This window comes from Ambystoma mexicanum, chromosome 6q (genome assembly GCF_040938575.1).
Source record: "Ambystoma mexicanum isolate Mex_15411 chromosome 6q, UKY_AmexF1_1, whole genome shotgun sequence".
Lineage (NCBI taxonomy): Eukaryota > Metazoa > Chordata > Amphibia > Caudata > Ambystomatidae > Ambystoma > Ambystoma mexicanum.
This window is the reverse complement of record NC_090937.1, coordinates 1,360,548,442-1,360,568,514: the sequence shown is the minus strand read 5'-3', so window position 1 is coordinate 1,360,568,514 and position 20,073 is coordinate 1,360,548,442. Positions and strand designations below refer to the sequence as shown.

The window sequence follows — 20,073 nt, the reverse complement described above, 5'->3', positions numbered from 1 at the left end:
CCAGCAAGATCATCACACATTGCTGCGCCCGATTTTACGGATCAACACATGATGCCATGGTGCTGCGTAACTCCCAGCTACCCCGTCACATGGAGCGACATGCTGGACCACGTCCCTGGCTGCTTGGTGAGTTGCCTGACTTGGCCATGGCAGTGCATCGGGGTAGTGATGTGTTGGGATGCATACTCCACCCTGGGTGGGAATGGGGGGGGTGCATACTCCACCCTGGGTGGGAATGGGGGGGTGCATACTCCACCTGGGTGGGAATGGGGGGGATGCCTACTCCACTTGGGTGGGAATGGGGGGGATGCATACTCCACCTGGGTGGGAATGGGGGGGATGCATGCTCCACATGGGTAGGAATGGGGAGGATGCATACTCCACCTGGGTGGGAATGGACGGTTTGTGCAGAATGCACGCAGAGCTGATGACTCCTGACCTCAACGTCCCAACCCCAACATGACACATCATTGGCACACATCTGACCATTTATGTATATCAATGACCACATGTAAGACGCACAACCTGGCCCCTATGTGTATGTCAAGCAATGCGTGACTAAACAGGATCACAACTGTGCCAATGTGGCTAGTGTGACCATGCACAGTGTAGTATACACAGCAAAAATGTGTGGCAAAACATTGTCATACTACCACAGTACATTCGCTCCAGCATGCATCATTTCACCCTGTATCATCTATTCAACTCCATCCAGACTACCTCACCATATTGCAGTATCGAATGCATCTAAAGAATATTGGTGCATACGTACAGGGACATGTGCAGGTCCACAGCAAATAGCTGTGCCCATGACTGTGTATCCTGAAGTTGGCAGCTCAAAGTGACTCACATAGACCTATCTGTATTCTCTTGCAGGTGATGGGGGATATCCCTGAAACCGTGGCTACTTACCCCTGTGCGGAACAGCCATGAAGAGGAGTACAATCGGGTACATACCCGTAGCTGTGTTGTGATTGAGCAGACCTTTGGCCTGTTGAAGGCGCGGTTCCGCTGCCTAAGCAGGTCTGGTGGAGCACTCCTTTATGCACCTGTGAAGGTGGCAAAGATAACCATGGCCTGTGTCATGCTGCACAACATGTGCGTCTGGAGAAATGTACCACTGCCACCAGACATTGACATGCATGCACCGGGTGAGTATGATGAGGATGAAGATGGAGGAGAAGCAGCACCCCTGCCAGTACGTGATGCACAGGATGGCCATGCAGTATGCCAATCACTGATTCACGAATACCTCTGACACACAGTGACCTTGATAGATATGTTTCAGTGACACATTGTACACTGTGTCCATGTGGACATGCACACAGGGAATGTGGGGAGTTGGCCACTGTACACCATCATACATTAAATTGAACCACACGAAAAGATGAATGTCCAGCCATTGATTATTTTTTAACACAACCGGTGTATTGATATCAACTGAAGTAAGTGCAAGCCCCCCACCCCCAAACCCCCAGTGAACTCCCAAAACCCCCCAGTGAACTCCCCCAAACTCCCAGTGAACACCCCCAAACCCCCAGTGAACTCCAAAAACCCTGCAATGTACTCCCAAAACACCCCAATGTACTACCCCTAATACTCCCAATCACCGCCAACACCATTTGACCCACTCCCATAGTTCTCCCACACTATTTGTGGGACTTCTTGCTGTCCGGGGGCGGCATTTCAGTGTGCCTCGCACTCCGCCGTGTTTGACGCACAGGGCTAGAGGGTCCAGAGGAAGGGGAGGCAGAGGAAGTGGGTGTGGTGGATGGGGAGGAAGCTGTGGTCATTTGCACACCTGGTGCAGGTTGTGGCTGCTGCATGTGGAGCAGGATGGATGTGAGGACCTGCGTGATGGCCCCCAGACAGTCTCTCATCAACAATGCCGAGCTGTTCACGGTGGCTGTGTTGGCATCTATGGCGGCTGTGTTGGCGGCTATGGTGGCTGTGGTCCCCGCTATGGCCTGGGCTATGCCACGCCTCATGTACTCCCCATCGGCGATGTATTGCCAGAGCAGGTCCAACAAAGACTCCTGTCTGGTCTCCACCCTCGCCAGCCGTGCCTCAAGGCTGATGGTGGGAGCAGCAGTGGTCGAGGGTGCTGCCACGGGGCCTGCATTAGCAGTGCTGTCCTCGGGGAAGGGGCTCAGGTCGGAATCGTGCAGGCAGGGATCCTCACTGCTGCAGGTGGGAGAGGGCTGAATGTGGGGTGGGCATTGGGCTTGGGGAATATGGACACTCCACATGCGTCAGTCCTTCTTGGTCCACAAGCTCCTCCGCTGCTTCATCGGTGTTGGTCTGTTGTTCTAGGGCCTCGCCTTCCACTGGTGTGGGTGTAGGCAGCTCAGTGTGCACGGTGTCAGGCACACTGGGTGTAGGAGTGGGCTGCGAGGCGGCCCCAGAGGTGGTGTTGTCGCTGGCCATTGTCATTGGCTGGGACGTGGATGCCCTTGTGGTGTGATCCTGGCTGGCATCTTCTCCATCGGTGCCTGGGGGGGTAGAAGAGATGCAGGGCATCGGCGATGGTGTTACATGCTAGATGCATTATAGGGTGCTATGCAGTATTTCATTTATCATGCATTCATATCTTACAGGTGTGTCAGACAGGGTAGTATGAAGGGGGCATTTTGGCATTTGCTGCATGGCAGATGGCATGCCATTGCATTGGTGTTTGTGTGATGTATTACATGGGCACGGTCCGTGTGTGTTGGCTGTGTGTTGGTAATGGGATTGGCACTCAGCATGCATTTCTGTGTGGCAGGGTTTGGCCCTCCATCTGGACAAGAATATGTTGTGTGTGTTGGGACATGCATTGCCTTGCCTAGACTCTCTTCCACATCACTTGTGCTACGTCATGGTTTCCCCTACAGGGATCTGCAGGGTCACTCACCTCCATCCGCAGTTGATGCTGCACCCGTCTCCATCTCCCCAAATCCCTCGATGGACTCCAGATTGATGAACGTGCTTGCCGTCTCCTCCAAGGTGGTCAGTTGGGCAGGAGCCCCCGCATGTAGCCATGGCCTCCCTTCTGTTGCTTGACAGGATATTACGGACCCTGACGCGGAGATCATCCCACCTCTTCTTGCAATCCTTCACTGTCCGTGGGATGGTTCCAACAGCGGAAACCTTGGGGGCTACCTCCTGCCAGACCTCCTTCTTGTGCTGCTGCACCTCACGCTTCAGGTTCTGCTCATTTATCACATCAGCATGTGCAGCAAGGGTGTCTCCAAGCATGTCCAAGAAAAGCGCTTTTTCTGCAGGCGGGGGGTAGTCTTCCGGGTTGCCTTTGACTTGGTGAAAGTATTGCCACTGGTCTCTCCTATAAACAACTGGTGGTTTGGGAGGATTGCAATGGATTATGTTTTTAAAGATGGCCTCCGGCGCATTTCACGTTCCAACACGATGCCGTTACTTCCGGGTCCAGTATTACGATCCTGGTATTAGCATGCTGTTATTAACGTGTCGGTATTAAGGGGTTCCTCCTAGGCGGAGGCGGTTTCGGCGGGTCCTGTGATTGCGCTATCGGGGGGTTGGAGGGCATTTAGCGGCATGCCGGTATGGCCATTACCGGCATGGGGGTTCGCGTGTGCTCGTGCACTCGTAATCACCCGCTATTGGCGGAGTCATACGAGCACGGACCCGCTCGTAACTCCATGCCGCTGTTTTGAAGATGATAAATGCATGAAGGGAAGTCATTGCTGTGCCTTCACGATAGGTGTCTTTGGTAACAGAACTAGGATTTAGAGAGGACAGGACAGCGAGACACAACAAGGAGATGCATCAGTTACACTGTAACTTAACAAGTTGAGTTTTACTTTGTCATCAGCTCTGAGAGGGCAAAGTGACAGGGAACACTCAAAGTGGAGGGGTTGTTTTTTAGGGCTACTCTAGAAATGTTCTGGGTGGATGCACAACATAGATTGTCAAAGAGAGGGTTCCAATGTAGCGTACTTGAAGGGAATATGCTGTAAATATTGAGGTCTGATGGATATTTGCGGGTGGCAGGATTTGTTAGGTTTGGGGGCTGATTTGACAGACAATATAGTGGGAGATGTGGGAAGGCTGTTTATGAAACAGAATGCTAGATTGAAGATTTACTAGATGAACCTGTTGTATACCTATTTATGGAAGGAAGTGAGGGTGCATGTGGGAAGGCGTGTGTGTGTGTCTGTGTGTGTGCGCACGCACACCTATGTAATAGACAGACAAAACGAGAAACAGCAGTTAAATACTTTTTCAAGGGGGTAGAGTGAGAAGTGGGGAGGCCCAATAGGGAGCTGCTACAATATGCAGAGGATTTTCAAGCTAATCAGGATTTTGCATGATAAAAAAATTGAGGAGGTCTTGTGGTAGCTGGCAAAAATAATAGCTAAAATAATTAGTGAAGAGCCAGTGGAGATTGCAAAGTGTTGGTACTGTCGAAGATTTGAAGTAGATTCTATCAGCGTCTGTAGGATTAAACATTAGGTACAATGTCAGCATCCAAAGGCTTTTATTTGCATTAAGCCACTGGGCTTTTCGGAAAAAGGAAAACAAGGAGGTGGGTGTTCAGATATAGGCAATGAATGGCGTCTGAAAGAGGAGATTGTTGTATATTTGGTGAGAGGCCTAGAGGTGTATTTCCAATGCAGTGATGAACACAAAATGTTGCAATGGAGGAAATGGAGACATGTACTGCAAATACGGCACATGAAGAGTTTGGAAGATGACTTGCTGCCACCACATGTTTCAAGAAAAGGCAGACCAGTCTGTGAAAATTATGAAAGGACAGAACATCATGAAGAACAGTGCGCAGGCCAAGGAACAGGGAACAGCTCATAGTCACAGGACATGTACAGACACAGGGTAACACAGCCCACATGCTTAGACTTGGAAATGGCACACAGACTCAAGGGTAGGATTAGTCTCTAGGAAACAGCATGCTGGGATTGTGAAACAGTGCACCAGCAAGGAGGTAGAGAGACAAGCACAAGCTCAGGAATTGTGTAAAAAACACTGGCCTGAGAATGGAGATCACGGTGCCCGGGGTCAGGAGTGGAAAGGCAGCAAACAGGTTGAAAAACCAGAGGGTTAATGGGAAGGCTCAGATTGAGAAAAAGCACACAGAGTAGCAGATAGGGACAAGCATACAGGGCTGGGAAACAACACACAGAGTAGAAGATGGGGAGCTGTAAATGTGACTGGGGACAGCACACAAACACGGAAGTAAAAAGGCACACACAGGAATGGAATGCAACATGCAATCACAGGAAAGATGGGCAGCAGAAAGTCCCAGGATTGGTGAACAGCTCAGAGACTGATGGACTGCGCACAGGCTCTGGAATACGGTGACAACACAAAGGCTTAGAAAGTGGGCACAATACCCAAGCCAGGGAAAAAACATGACGAGTGAAATAAGGGCAACAAACAGATACAGCCAGTCCAGAAGCAGGGGCAATGGCTCCATAGAAGTTTGTTGATCCCAGGCAGGGGCCGATAGATCCAGGCAGTAGATGAGAGTTCCAAAAAGGGGGCAACAGTTCCCGGTCCAGACATGTAGGCAATGGTTCCAAGCAGGCTATAGTAGTTCTGTGAAGGCAGTTTCTACTTTGAAAACAAATACATGTTATGAGAAAATGAAAGTGGCACGATCCAGAAGGTGAAGGCTGACAGGTGAGTGTTGTGGGATCCTTTGACTTGGAGGAAAAGCCTAGTATGGAGCAGTAATCATTGGCAGAGGGAGTGCTCAGGAAGACCCTCGTTGCCCAGACTGTCATACAACCTCACCAGTGACCACTGCTGGTTTTTGTTTGCTCTCCACTTGGTCCATCGCTTCCATGTACTTTGTCACCACGATGGGAGGAAAAGACAGGGGACAGATTTTTGGCAGAGCTACCTAGCATGCCAGCTGGTGCTAAACACGTGAGCTGGACCATCACAGTCCAAGATGGCTCTGGAGGTGAGGACTATGACTGCTTCTATAGAAACAGTGGAAACAGGTAAACTTTTAAACAAGTGCCATCAATAGGCTATAAAAGTATGCTCTTAAATGTGAAGGAAAGGAAAATGTAAATCAGCAGATCCAGGTTAGTACTCTTCTGTGTTCATAATTTTTCTTTTCATCAATTGGAAAAATTATAGCATGAGCTCTGCTGTGAGGTTTGTGTGTCCGTTTTGGTGTTCAGTAACATCAAATTATTAAATTGCCTCATTGAGTATCATTGTTAGAGGCATGAAATGTTTCTAGTACAGGATGTATAATAGTAAAGAATAAGCTCTGGAGGGAAAGCAATAGCAGTGGTCAGTGCAAAGACACTTTATCTTCATCATACTTACCTCTTGACTGGAGATATTTGCCTATGTGGCTCACCTATTTTGCTTATGCTCTTCTATTTTTTATTTCCTTCCACATTCCATTTAGTTGTTCAGAAGGTGTCCCATAGAGGAATAGGAAGAGTGTGGCCTTTAAGATTTCCAATGTCCAACTTCCTGCTTGCCACCATTCCTATAAAAAGACACATTAAATAAACATGGTGGGGTATGTGGAGGTTAGATTAACACGTCATCGCCAGTCCATAATCAGTGAGGGTTAGTGTCCTTAGTGAGATAATGGACCTTGCTTGTATTCTTAAAATGTGCACAAAATGTGTGTTCCCTGCTCTTGGCTCCGGTACTTATTAATCTGCTTGCCTCAAACAGTAAAATAGGTTTTTAGCTGCAGGTGAACAAGTCAGGTGGACAAGGAGGGTTCTCTTTCACTTGTGGGGCACTAGCTTATTGATCTTTTATTTTTTCATCAGAGATATTGTTTGCTAAAATCTGTCTGGGTGGCTGTTTTGAGTCATTTTCTTCATCATTTGATGTTTTGAGTAGGTACCTACACTGTGCCGCTCCAGTAATACCTTTTTGGTATACACATGATTAGGTGCTGTCTGACAACAAGATGCCCAGGTTCTTATGCTGGGTGCTGTATTTTTATACATGTTTATATAGTATAGGGTGGCGGTTGTCACCCTATAGTTAAGGTAAAGCATGTGTACATAGACTTTTCCCAACATTCTATTGCTAATAACGTTTTACTCACTGGACAGATATAGATGACATTTTCCCCAGAAATATTTTTGTTCCAGGTCCATCCAACCCGGAAACATAGCAAAACATTGGTTAAAAGTGTAAGATACTATCACCACACTTCAACTAATTTCCCCATAGATAAAAGTGCATCGATTGAACACTCATTGCTCGTAAACCTGTGGTAATTGAGCAATGTTTCCTTTTTTCTACTGCAGGGGATTTTGTTCTCTCTTCCTTCTTCCCTCTGGAAATCTTCCTTTGACCATGCAAGACCATGCAGATGTGGTATGTAGGAGAAAATACTATCTTTGACAGGACAGGTCTCTCTTACATACAGCTACTGATGAAATATTACTCACTTTCTAAGCAAAACGTGGAAAATGTTACCCTTTTTTCATATTTCGTAGTCAGGACCATTACCTGGAGTTCACTCTTCATACCACTGCATATCATGTCCACTATCTGCTCTCTCACACATTATTTCCATGCAGCTCATTGGAGATCAGTGTTCTTACATCCAATTCCCCTGTGTGGGGAAGAGAAGCCTATGGAGCACATATGTCCTACCATGGGCTCCAGCCTGCCCCACTAGTCTTCCTTCTATACTTTATTTCTTGGTTTGCATATCTCTGTGGATTGTGACAGATTGGTACATTGTTGTGTCCACCGCCTCTAACGCCATGTAGATGAAGCAGTTGCTGAAAAGAAAAATCCTTGAGCTATTATGAGAAAGGTCAACAAATACTTATGTTGCCCTATTATTATTTAGTAGGTAATGCCTGAGTGTTCATGACAGATTGCCATCCGTGCCTTAAAATAGATCTTTAAGAATAGACAACATATTTCCAGTGAAAAAAGAAGAGATCCGTTACAAATTAAGACCCATAGCTATCATAGAGCTAACATTGATCCAGTTGGCTCCCCTGACCCCTGGAACAGTAGAGCCCAGTCCATACCAAGAAAGAGATGGAATTATTTTCAGTATTGTACAACTAGGTTTTAGCTCATGTAGGATTAAAAAAAGACCTTCTACTTGTGGAACCAGGCTAAGATTTTTACTGCAGTGTGGGCAAAGGCAGGTGAAATGAGTATCTACTGCTTAGCATAACATTCCCTTAAACAAATGTCAGAGAAGTAACTGTAGAAATCTCTGCCAGGTACCAGGCTTGATTCAAGTTTTCTAATTGATGGGCACTTTCCTCCCAAAGATTCCTTAACTTTTCAGATGCACACTTGACTCTGGGGCTTTTTCATAGCCACCACCACCATCTGCTGCATTCTCTAATTGACACAAGGATTCAGTTTCAAAGAGAAACTGTAAACCAGTTCATCATCCATCAAAGTCAAAGGTGCATTAGCTATGCAATACCCATGAGAGTTCAACAGAGGAGGAGAATGACATTTCAATGCACTACGAACAGACATCTGCCTTGGATTAGTCAAGGTGAAAGGTCATTGAAAATATGTACAGCTAAAGAAAATTGCTTTGGATAGGATAACAAGGAGAGCGGATATTTATGCGATGTATTGTATCTGCCCTCTGGTGGGGAACAAAGAAATAAATGCATTTCAAATGTAGATACAAATACTTAAGATGTGTAAAAACTAAATTAAGTGGTGCATCGTAATGAAAGCTCTGACTGATCTGAAATTTAGGTAAAAATTCAGACAGTTATTAGATAATAGTAGTGCCTATCAGATTATATAAAATAAAATGGGTTTGTCTTTTTTGAAAATTCCTGTATGTGTAAAAATGTGTAAAATTGTCAAATTCCGTCACCCCATATTTGTTAAATATCTCAAAATGTTTGTCCCCCATCGCAGAATCTAGAAATACCAAGTCAGCACTGATGAGTCAGAAATTAGAGCATAAAGACATAAAAGTAGTATTTCTTCAGAAAGAGTACAGCATGCCTCTGACCTTTTTAGTCAGGGTTGGAAAACCACGCTTCAGACAAACCAGGGGTGGAAATAGAGGGGACATTATATTATACACATTGGACAGAGAGAGAATTCCGGAATATGCGAGACAGAGAGGGGGAGCAAACTGAAGACTCGAGAGCAGAAGAACTAACATACCCATTGGGAAGGTCTGTCCATTGAGAGAAGGAGGACAGGCAATACTAGGAAGACCCTCGGCACATGGGGATTGATTTCCAAATAAGCCACCTGAATTGAGTGTTTTTTATTTAGGAATGACGGGTGACTGGCACCCTTGCGGTCTTCACAAAATCAGAAGTTGCATCTTAAAAGGTAAATTAAAGAAAAACCGTACCAATTCCCTAAATTGTCTAACTTGATCCAGGTGAAATCTGGGAAGATAAAAGGACTATGAATGTAGTGAGGTGAAGTTTGAAAACAGGGACACAGGTGCTAATATCCCAATGTTCTGTGTTCCTTACATATATCAAATAGAAAGTGAGATGTGATTTCTTTAAGGGCCATTTCTCCTTGAAGTGAAAAATAAAATCCAAATCTGAAAGCATGTTTGCTGCCATTTTAAAGTGAGATTGCCTTTTTAAAGTTACCTTTTCTTTGCGAATATAGGTAGTGGTAAACCGGTGGACAGTCCTTTGGGTCATGATATCATTGCCAGTACCATCCCCTACATAGACATTACACATTTTATGCAGCCGGGGGAACCATAGTATAGACTGGATGTTGCGCAAGGAAATGCATGCTGAAAGAATCCTTTATTTTTATGAAAAACTGTGCAAAGTGCAATTCTCTGCATTCCCCTGTCTTTCAATGTTCAGGCAAAGTCAGGTGTAATGTGGGAGGGAAGAGGGGTTTTCAAAACTATGCATCTGTTACTGGAGAATAGTACAGCCCCGGCCCAGGACTCTAAAGAGACTGAAAGCATTACAAAGAGGCCCTTTTAAAGCTGTGCATGCATCTGAATGGAAAGGAATACATTTGTGTGCAAGGAAAGGAATACACACATACACATACATACAAATAGATGAAAGAACAATGGAATGCACATACACCTGTCTACAGAGAACTGCACACACACATTCATAAAATATAGGATTCATGTGGGTTCAGAAGAAAACAAAGATTCCCAAGAACATTACCTGTGAATTCAAACTTACGTGAGCCAATGCAAGCTAGTCACCTTTGTGATGTACATGGCTTACCACATATATTATGTTATACTTTATACATAGAGTGCACCGTCCACACCTAAGGCATCATGGCACTGTTTGAGCAGGAGCAGGGGGTGGAAAGAACTTAAAATGCTATGTTTTCAGTGATCTCCAAAACATACAATGCTCTTGAATAGCTCTCAAAGTCTGAGGAATGGAATTCCAGAGCTGGGCAGCATCCACTGAAAAAGAACGCCGCCAATGCGGGAAGTTCTAAAGCGAGGTACAGAGAGCAGACAAACCTCAGCAGAGCGAAGTGCCCAAGCTGGAACATACGGTTGAAATATTGCCCATAGGTATTCTGCTCCGCTGTCATAAAAAGCCTGATGGACCAATCACAGAGCCTTAAATTGCACTTGTTTGGCCACAGGAAGCCAGTGAAGATGGCGTAGCACTGGCAAGATATAGGCCGGCCTAGGCATGGAAGTGGCAACTCTTGCTGCGGCATTTTGCCACACTTGCAGGTGCTGCAGAATGTAGGCAGGCTGATCCAGTAGTAAGGTTACAGTAGTTCATGGTTGATAAAATAAGAGAAGATGCACCTGGGCCGCGGAGTGGCGACAGAAGGTACGGGACAATTTGTTGCAGGATTTTCAGCAGAAAGTATCCTTTCTGGCATATAGCACCAATCTGAAGATCAGCTGAGAGGGAGGATGACATTTTTACTCCCAGGCCCTTTTGACAGAGGAAACAGGAGTTGGGCAAGGTTAAAGACTAGAAGGCCAGAAAGCCGGCATCCAGTAAGTTGCAGCAGAAGGAGGACACACCACCACCTCAGTTTTCTCCCTGTTCAGTTTAAGCCAATCGCCAACATCCATTCCCCCATGGCTAGTCTATGCTAGCCAGCCATTGGCTATTTGTGAAGTGGCCTCTACACAGTTAATATATTCACTGTCTCACACCTGCACAGGGGAGTTGGTGTTTATATATATATTGAATGTTAATTGATGTAATTTTTGTCTTCTGAAGTATTATGAAAAGAATTTTGAAAATATTAAAATAAGTAAATGCATATGTTTGTCTCATGTTAACTAGCCATGAGTTATGTAGTCTAGAGGAGCCGATATAGAGGAGCAACATTTGTAATGTCTAGTGTCTCTCAGAAAACAGCATATTTATATGAAGAGTGTTATGTTTGAAAGTGAATGCCTTTGTGGACTTATAGTAGCAATATTGATGTTGGCAGGTAAAATTTCATTTGTATTGATCATTATTTTGGAAACCTGTTTAGTGTAGTGATCTCTAGAGTGAAGCTGGAGACCGACTTGGTTTAAGTTGCTTCCATTTAATTTATAATACATAAAAAAATGTTAATTGTTTTATTTTGTATATTGGTTTAAAAAAACGTTATACACATATACAAAACAACATTACAATAACATTAATTCACTAATTCCATTCAGAAAACAATAATAAAAATACCATATTGAGCATATAAACATAAAAATGTATAACATATAAACATATACTATATGATACTAACATGATTTCAATTATAAGGCCTATTGGTATACTTAAATACCCGATTATGTCCCCTTGATATGATATAAGTCATTTATAACACGCCTGTACATAGTTGTTTCTAGGCGCGACACAACATAGAAGGGAGACAAAAGGGGACGAACAAACGATCTTAGTAGGCCATGTGCCATTCGAATCGTGCAAGTGCATGGGTAGAGAGGGAGTGGAGAAGAGCAAAGCGGTGTGGAAAAGCGGACAGGGCAGCAGTGCTCCGAGTAAGTGCAACCGGGTAGCCAACTATGGGTAGTGCAAGGAGTCAGGGGGCTGCTGGGTTACAGATAAAACCCAACAATTTGTAGTATGCTTTTATAAAATGAACTGAGGCTACCTAGGCCTTCTGGTGCTCCCCGCTTACAAGTCTGCAGCACATTACCTCCTCCTCTATTATCCATACGTCCATGTAAAATGTACCTACACATTTTTTACTTCATAAAAATAGATGCATCCAATTTTCCATTGTGCCCGATATGTTGCATACAGGACTAATCCTTTAATTTCTTGCCATTCCCCTTCTATGAACCCATACATCTAAGGTGCACAATAGATTTAAGTCTGTTAATAAAATACATTGGGTGAGTGTTTTAAATAATCAGGAATAATATATTAGCATCTGGTCGTTTTCCTATATTCCCCCGTGGAACTGCATGAAGTAAATTTGTCCCACTGTTTCTCCCAATCATAACCTTTTACTTTCTTTTATTGAACTTGTGTTCATTGGCATTTCTTATTTTTTTTTTTTACAACATAACCAAACATCCCTCTCCCTTTCCCCACCCCCCGCAAAAAATACCCTTTCTCTTCCTTTCCCCTCCCCGGAGTTCAAGCCAGCTAGTCTACTCCACTCATCCCCTAAAACCGTACTAAAATCACACTTCTTTACGTGATATCCAATCATTTCAGCCTTTGTGGGCACCATGGCGTTCTAAAATCGTTCCGTAAGAATTACTTTTGTTTTTACTCTCACAGGATTGTGTGGTAATTCCTCAAGATTACTGCCTATCGCTCGTAAAATACCCATACATTTATCATGGATGGAATTTAACATGTTTCAACTCTTATTGGATAACATTATAGCCAAATCCCTGTACAATGAATCTTCACATGGATTTAGTATTTTATGTACAATCATACATTTCTTTGAGGATAGATAGGAATGTAATGGTTGGAGTCCTACTCCAGCTCCTATGGCTGCCATGGGGACACAATTGGGTAAGCTTAGGGTACTTTTCCAGATGATACTTTCTAAATTATCAAGATCTTTATCCTTGGGAGGGTCCATAACTTCTAGACCGTATAGGAGAGCCAGCATGTTTATTTTTGTGCTTATAATGATTAATAAGAGAGATTAAGGTGTGCCTGCTGTACTTTGCCTCATTCTTTTTATTGGCCAACCAAGGTTGGGAGTTTTCTTGTTTAGTTTTGGCAGAGTCAAGTGTGTTTTTTATGGTAAACCCTTAATACATGATCGACTTGCATACTTGAATTTCATCACCACCTGCATACCACTTTGTTGTCAACTTCCTCCTAGTGTTAAGTAGGGTAATGACAGCCATCTTTTTGATGTTAATGCTCAAGTTATTAGTGGTTTGGTATTCCACAATTTTTGAGAGACCACGCAGTAGGCCAATTCTAGTCCAATCAAAGAACACCACATCATCCGCAAATGACAAATATCTCTAGTGCAGGTGCACGGTTTTGGGTGGAAATTATCTAGTGCTTGGAGCTTACCGTGCAAATGGCTCAAACAGAGATTGAAGAGGCAAGGGAACAGAACAAATTGTTGGCACAGACCCACTCACATTATAATTTCTTTGGTGAAAGAGCCACCCAAAATTGTTTTAATCAGAATAGCATTCTTGGAATTCACAGCATTAACATGTTAAGCATGGGATATTCAAGTTCCGCAGTTTGTTAAAAAAATTATGTCAATCCATGCCGTGGAATGTAGCATGAAGGTTCAGAAAGGCAACATGCATTATGTGTCCCTTGCCCTTTAGACATTGTTCTCTCAATAATTTAACCATTAACCCATTCAGAGTCCCACTAATTTCTGAACCCATTTTGATACATAGACAAGATGTTTGACTCCCTCGCCCATCTAACTAGCTAATAAAGGATCATGGGGGCAAATATCCTGCTAGGAGAATACAGGGGGGGGCAATAGGGTGATAATTCCCAAGTAAATGTTGGCCCCCTTTTTGTAAACGGGATTGATATAGCTTTTACTCGTGACTTCAGTAGGGAGTTGGTTTTCAGTATATTGGAGAAGATGGGTTGGAATCACAGTGTCCGTAGTCTCAGATTTATTCTCAACATTGCGTTGGACACCCCGTCAGGGTCCATGGCCTGAGATCTTCCTTTCAAAATCCTGAAGCCCAAATGAGCCTTTCCAAGACGGTTGTGACACATCACTAGTGAGTTGCTGAGTGGATGGAGCTTTTGTGATGTTTCTGTAGTAATTTAACCATACACTGTCTTCTATAGTGCTATGTGCACTGTTCTACTCTGTCCTTCTAAATTCACATAATCCCAGAAGGTTGTTGTATATTTTCCCCCAATTACTACTAACATATTAGACCCTTCCCTCAAATTCATAATAACATCATGGTACTTCATCCAATTCTTGTATTCTTTTATGAACTTCCTAATGGATTCCCGGGGCACACATGACAATACTGCTTTTTTCTTTTTAACATCCGGGACCGCTTTCTTAAATTGATGTTTCTTCCTTACTGCTCCCCTATCAAAACTGTGAGCTTTTTTTGTCATGCGATGTAGGAAATGCTCTTTTCTGGGCCAATTCAAAATGATATAGTTAATAATAGCATTTTTTTTTATAAAGACCATCCCTCCTCTTATTCCTTCACCATGTAACGGGAAGCTATCTCTAAGGGTACCTAAGGGTACCTTCATCATCATTACTAGAAGAGCATGATCACTTTTACTTGTTTCTGCAATTGTGAACAAGATTATTCTGTTGAGCCAGGTTTTCAATATACAGATGTAATCAACAATTGAGTGGTTCTTACACCAAACGCCAGTACCTTGCATTGTGCTGCCCAATGCCTGGAGCTTGCCAAGTTCCAACAAACTGATGAAATCTCCAACTGGCACTGCAACCACGAAATCTGTCCACTTTCCCATGGTGGAGGAAGTCCAGTGTCGTCGCCTGTAGAGACGTACCCGCTGGTGGAATTCCCACAATTCTGAACCTGAAGATCAGTGATTGAGTCCAAGTCACCAGAAGCCATCTTGTCATCCATGCTGCGGCTGCAGCACCGATTAACTATACAGTGGCCTACCAAAGGACCCACCCTAACTCTCAGACCCTTTTTAGGTCCACAGTGAGTTTCAGCTTCATGGGACATCCACAGCCAGCGTAGCAACCTGACCAAGGAGACCACCACGACAGACCTTCACTGCTGCCTTTCCGACATGGCTTGGTTCCCTTCTCCTGCTCGACACTTACATCCCAATGACTCCTTCTTCCAGGAGGAGGTCCATTTTTCGATGGGCATCATTGCGTAAAATCAAGAAATTCCACCACTTTGCCTCCCAAGGCACCCAGCGTACTGTAACGAGGAAGAGCATCTACCATCCTCAGGCTTCATCCAAGGGTCTGAGATTCATCTTGGATCCTGTTCCCCTGTGTCTTCCCAGGTATTTTGGGGTGGTGGGATCTGTAGAAACAAAAGCAGAAAATTACATATACGGACTGGGCATTGTTTTAAAAGCAAAGTGCAACTTCGTTTTACTTACAGGTTGCCCAGGTGGGGGGATCCTCACACAGTATTGCCTTTTATATTCCAAAATAAAGCATTCTGGCAATGTTCTAATTATTAACTGCAGTTCTACTTTAATGTCTATGAGGTTTAACAGTGCCTAATAATTGTAATAATTTTTTAATAACTGTCAGCAGCAGGTGCATTGTAACTGAATCTAAGGTTAACTGTGGTACCACATAGAACTTAAAATATTGAGTTCACTATCTGATTAGATTTCTGAGTACAAGGTGAGTCTTATTTGATATGATATATGTCATGTCATTTATAACGTGCCTTTTCACAAGTGTTTCTAGATGCAACAAGACAAGGAGGGGGGATACAGAGGGAGGATAAGACAAGCGATCTTACTAGGCATTGTGTCATTCAGATCATGCAAGTGCGGCACAGAAAAGCACAGGGGAAAGGGATGGGAGAATTGCCAGGAACAGGGAAGGGGGGAAGTGCAATCAGGGCAGCATTGTAAGTGCAGCCCAGGAGGTGCAGTTCAGGGTAAGTGCAAGGGGCAGGGGACTGTACCCTAGCCTAGGTTGTGATCTCTGAATTTAGCCAAACCTTTTGTCGCTAAAACTGCCCCAAAGTTGTCATTTATGATGCATTTAGCAACCACCTGCCTCTCTATTCGACTGCTGCATTGATTACTGCATTCTGCACCTTGCTGCCCTGCCCTGCGAACACCACCACTGTCAACCTTGACAGAATTCTGCCTAGTAACCTAGTCATCTGACCCCTATCCGACTGCTGCACTGGATTATTGCATTCTGGTACCTAGCTACCCAGTCTTTGAATACCACCCGGGCATCGAAGATGCACATAGTAGCTACCTGCCCTGACATCTGACCGCCACACCCTGCCTACGCCTACCGAATGTACCTCCCAGGCATCTACTCAGCATTGCTGAGAGTAATTCTCCACCTCATCCATTTATCCGGCCAGCCTAGCCCTACCTTTAGCTCTGCCTCCATAGGCAACATTCCCCCACTCATTATGTATCTCACTACACCATGCAGCCTCACCGCTAGAAACGCCAAACTACGGGCCAGATTACCCAAACTATATGAACCTCGAGCCAGGGATTCCATCCAGTCTAAATTGACTAACCGGACCCCACCTATGTACACAGTCACCCCGACCAACTGCCCCACGGACACACCCAAGCATAGCCTAACTCATACTATGACCAAGCATAAGGCTCACAACTTAACCACTAATCATACCCACCTGTACCAAAACTATCTCCACGCCCATAAGAGGTGCCTTAATTAATGCACGATCTGTAGTAGCCCATGCCACAGATATAGCAGACCTTATTCTTGCAGATGGACTAGATTTCTTAGCCATCACTGAGTCCTGGCTCCATGCAGCCGCTGGCCCAGCTCTCTCACTAGCCATTCCTGATGACTATACTATCCTCCGAGCGGACAGAGCAGAATCCAGAGGCAGAGGCCTCACCATAATTGCCAAAACGCACCTAAACATTAGACTTGACACCACAAACCTCCTCACTTCGTGTGAATCTCTCACAGCTAAGCTTCCCACTGCCAACTCCCAAACCATCAACATCCACCTATTCTACAGAACTCCTAGTCCTTTAGGTTCCTTCGAGGAAGACCTTACCACCATCCTCACCAACAACCTAAAACATACTTCCCAGAGTCTCCTTCTAGGAGATTTCAACCTAGGCCTCAAAGATCCCAAAGACCTCCAGGCTACCCTCATTAACAATACCCTGTCAGAATTAGTCTTTACCCAAAGAGTATCCACCCCTACCCACAACAAAGGGAGAAACCTTGAATGGGTAGCAGACTACAACTGTGTGGCCTCCATCACTGCTAATATCCCTCAACCATGGCCTGACCACCACCTCCTCACTTTCAACCTCGAAGCCTCACGCCCCATCACTAATAATTCACTTGCCACAGCTATCCCTACGAGAAGCAAGAAAAATATCACAGCTGAAAAACTCACCCCTCTCATTCTACCGACCTTGAACCAACTCTCAGCTACCTCCAACCCCCACCACCTTGTAGAAAGTTACAATAACTGCATGCGCTCAGCCTTAGACTCTATTGTACCCCTCAAACTGAGAAAATGTAAGCCAAAAAAACACCTGAATACTTGGTTCTCTACCCACCCAAAAGCTCTCAGACTAGAGAAACGCATAAAGCAACAAGCTTGGAGAAAATCTCCTACAGATACTAACAAGCTGATCCTCAACAAAATAGTCTCCTCATACAAAAAAGAAATCATCTTCGCTAAACAAGAATCATATAACCAGAGAATCGCACAAGCCAAATCCAGCACGAAAGAACTGTTCTCTATTATCAAAGAGTTAGAAACTCCTGTCCTAGTCCCAGACACATGTGCGAAAGATAAACAATGGTGTACTAGTGTCCAAAATGCCCTGTCCAATAAAGTCACAGGCCTTCAAATCAAAATCAACAACAAGAAAGAATCCCTAACCAACTCTACTAACTCCACCAACACTCACCCACGCCCCACACCTCAGAACCCCATACCCAACCCACCCACCTGAAAAAATCATCCTCAGCCTTAAACCGTCTAATTGCCAGGGCGACCCTTGCCCCGCACAAATCATTAAAGACGCAGCAAGAGACCTCTCACCATTCATTACCAAACTCATTAACGCCTCCTTCTCTTCAGGCATCATCCCCAACAATCTTAAAGAATCGTGGGTCCCCCCTCTACTCAAAAAACCCTCACTAGACCCTTCCATACCCACCAACTACAGACCCATCACCACCGTCCCCTTCCTGCTCAAAATATTAGATAAGACTGCCTATCAACAATTACTAAAATATCTTGAACAAAACCACCTCCTGGGAATCCGGCAATCAGGCTTTAAGCCCCAACATGGGACAGAAACTGCTGTCATTGATCTTAAGGCCCAAATCGACACTCTGAGAGATAATGGGAAAACTGCTCTACTACTCCTCCTAGACCTCTCAGCAGCATTTGATCTAGTAGATCACAACATTTTATGGAACCACCTTGGCCGCCCACTTCTCCCAAGAAGCCATCGGTTGGATTGAATCATTCCTCAGCAACAGATCTATGCTTCTCCACCTCAGCTTCCGCTGACCCCATACCCATCACATGTGGGTTCCCTCATGGTTCATGCGTCTCCCCCACATTGTATAACATGTTCATGAAGCCCCTGTTTGATGATCTTGACGGTCTGGGTATCACCGACACTAATTACACCGATGATACCCAGATCCTCATCCCGTTGACGGGAGATTACAACAAGGATTTGGCCTTGGTGAACAGGGTATACCTCATCATCCAGGCATGGATGGCCTCCCACAGTCTATGCCTGAATGATGACAAGACTGAACTCATCATTCTCGGATCCACCACTAATTTAAATAAACTGGACCATACCTACACCAGCTTTATTATAGACGGCAATCCCATCAAGGTATCTAAAGAAGTGAAAACCCTAGGAATCTACCTAGACTCTGTCCTCTCCTTCCATAAACAGGTTAGTTCCATGGCCACCTTTACAGCTTACACATGTAAGCTCATAAGAGCAGCCAAACCTTTCCTATCCACTCAGAACTGCATTACCTTAGCCAGAGCCCTGTATTATCAAAACTGGACTATTGTAACGCCCTCTACGTATGAGCCAACAAACAGGTAACCAATAATATCCAGACCCTACAAAACAATGCTCTCCGAGCAGCACTCAGCATCCCCAAGAGAGAACACATCTCTAACATAAGGAGAACTCATAATTGGCTTACCACCACCGACAAAATCCTGCTCAAAGTAGCCTCCTTAACACACAAATGCCTCAATAATGCAGCCCCCCGCTACTTAGCTGACAGAATAAAAAGATACACCCCTAACAGGCCTACCAGATACACCAATGCTAACTTACTTACAGTTCCCAGATTCAATCAAACCAAAATGGGCGGCAACAGTTTCCAAGTGAAAACAGCCCAACACTGGAACTCTTTACCACCCTCCCTTAGGACACCTCAAACCTATCCCCACTTTAGGCGTAGCTACATTCAGTGGTTAAAGAATAATGACCAATAACTGACCTCGCCTTTACTAATCATGTAACCATGTATACCTGTAAACTGTATATTACTGCATCCATCGCAACTGTATCAACCTATGTACACACTGTAAATTACTGTACAGCACTGTAACCAAGCTGAGAATAACCTTGCTGCTCCTGCGCCCTCATACCTTTGGCTCTGGCGCGCAACATAAATGAATAAACAAACAAACAAACAGACTGTGGGGTTTCCAGTTACCGCTCCTAAGTGTGCGGTAGGTGCAGAGGCACTGCAGGGAGACTGATCATGGAGGAGCCTGGTACCCAGTAAGGCTCTGTAGGTAGCCAATCAACCAGTGGGTGCAGCAGTCAGGTAGGTGAGCAGGGGAGATGGAGAGGGAAAGCAGAGGAGAAAAGGAAGGTTTTGAGCAGCACCTGGAACTTCAGGTGGTCTAGCTCAAGTTTGAAAGGGGCAGGGAGGCCGTTCCAGAGGGAGGCACATTCAGAGGAGAGAGACCTACCCCCACTCTCTGCC

General features: G+C 44.8%; 1 protein-coding gene and 1 long non-coding RNA gene across 4 annotated transcripts in view; one reads left to right on the top strand and one right to left on the bottom strand.

Moving 5' to 3' along the window:
- JAKMIP1 (janus kinase and microtubule interacting protein 1) overlaps positions 1–20,073 on the top strand; it is a 3,487,328-nt gene that overhangs the window by 3,021,737 nt on the left and 445,518 nt on the right. The window lies entirely within an intron of this gene.
- Positions 1–20,073, bottom strand: part of LOC138516681 (uncharacterized) — a 575,944-nt gene that overhangs the window by 180,629 nt on the left and 375,242 nt on the right. Inside the window, exon 4 of one of the 2 annotated variants that reach the window (XR_011282298.1) lies at positions 12,530–15,406. The exons of the other annotated variant lie outside the window; for it this stretch is intronic. This is a non-coding gene — a long non-coding RNA (uncharacterized lncRNA). Of the gene's footprint in view, positions 1–12,529; positions 15,407–20,073 lie in introns of those variants that run through there. 2 annotated transcript variants of the gene reach the window in all.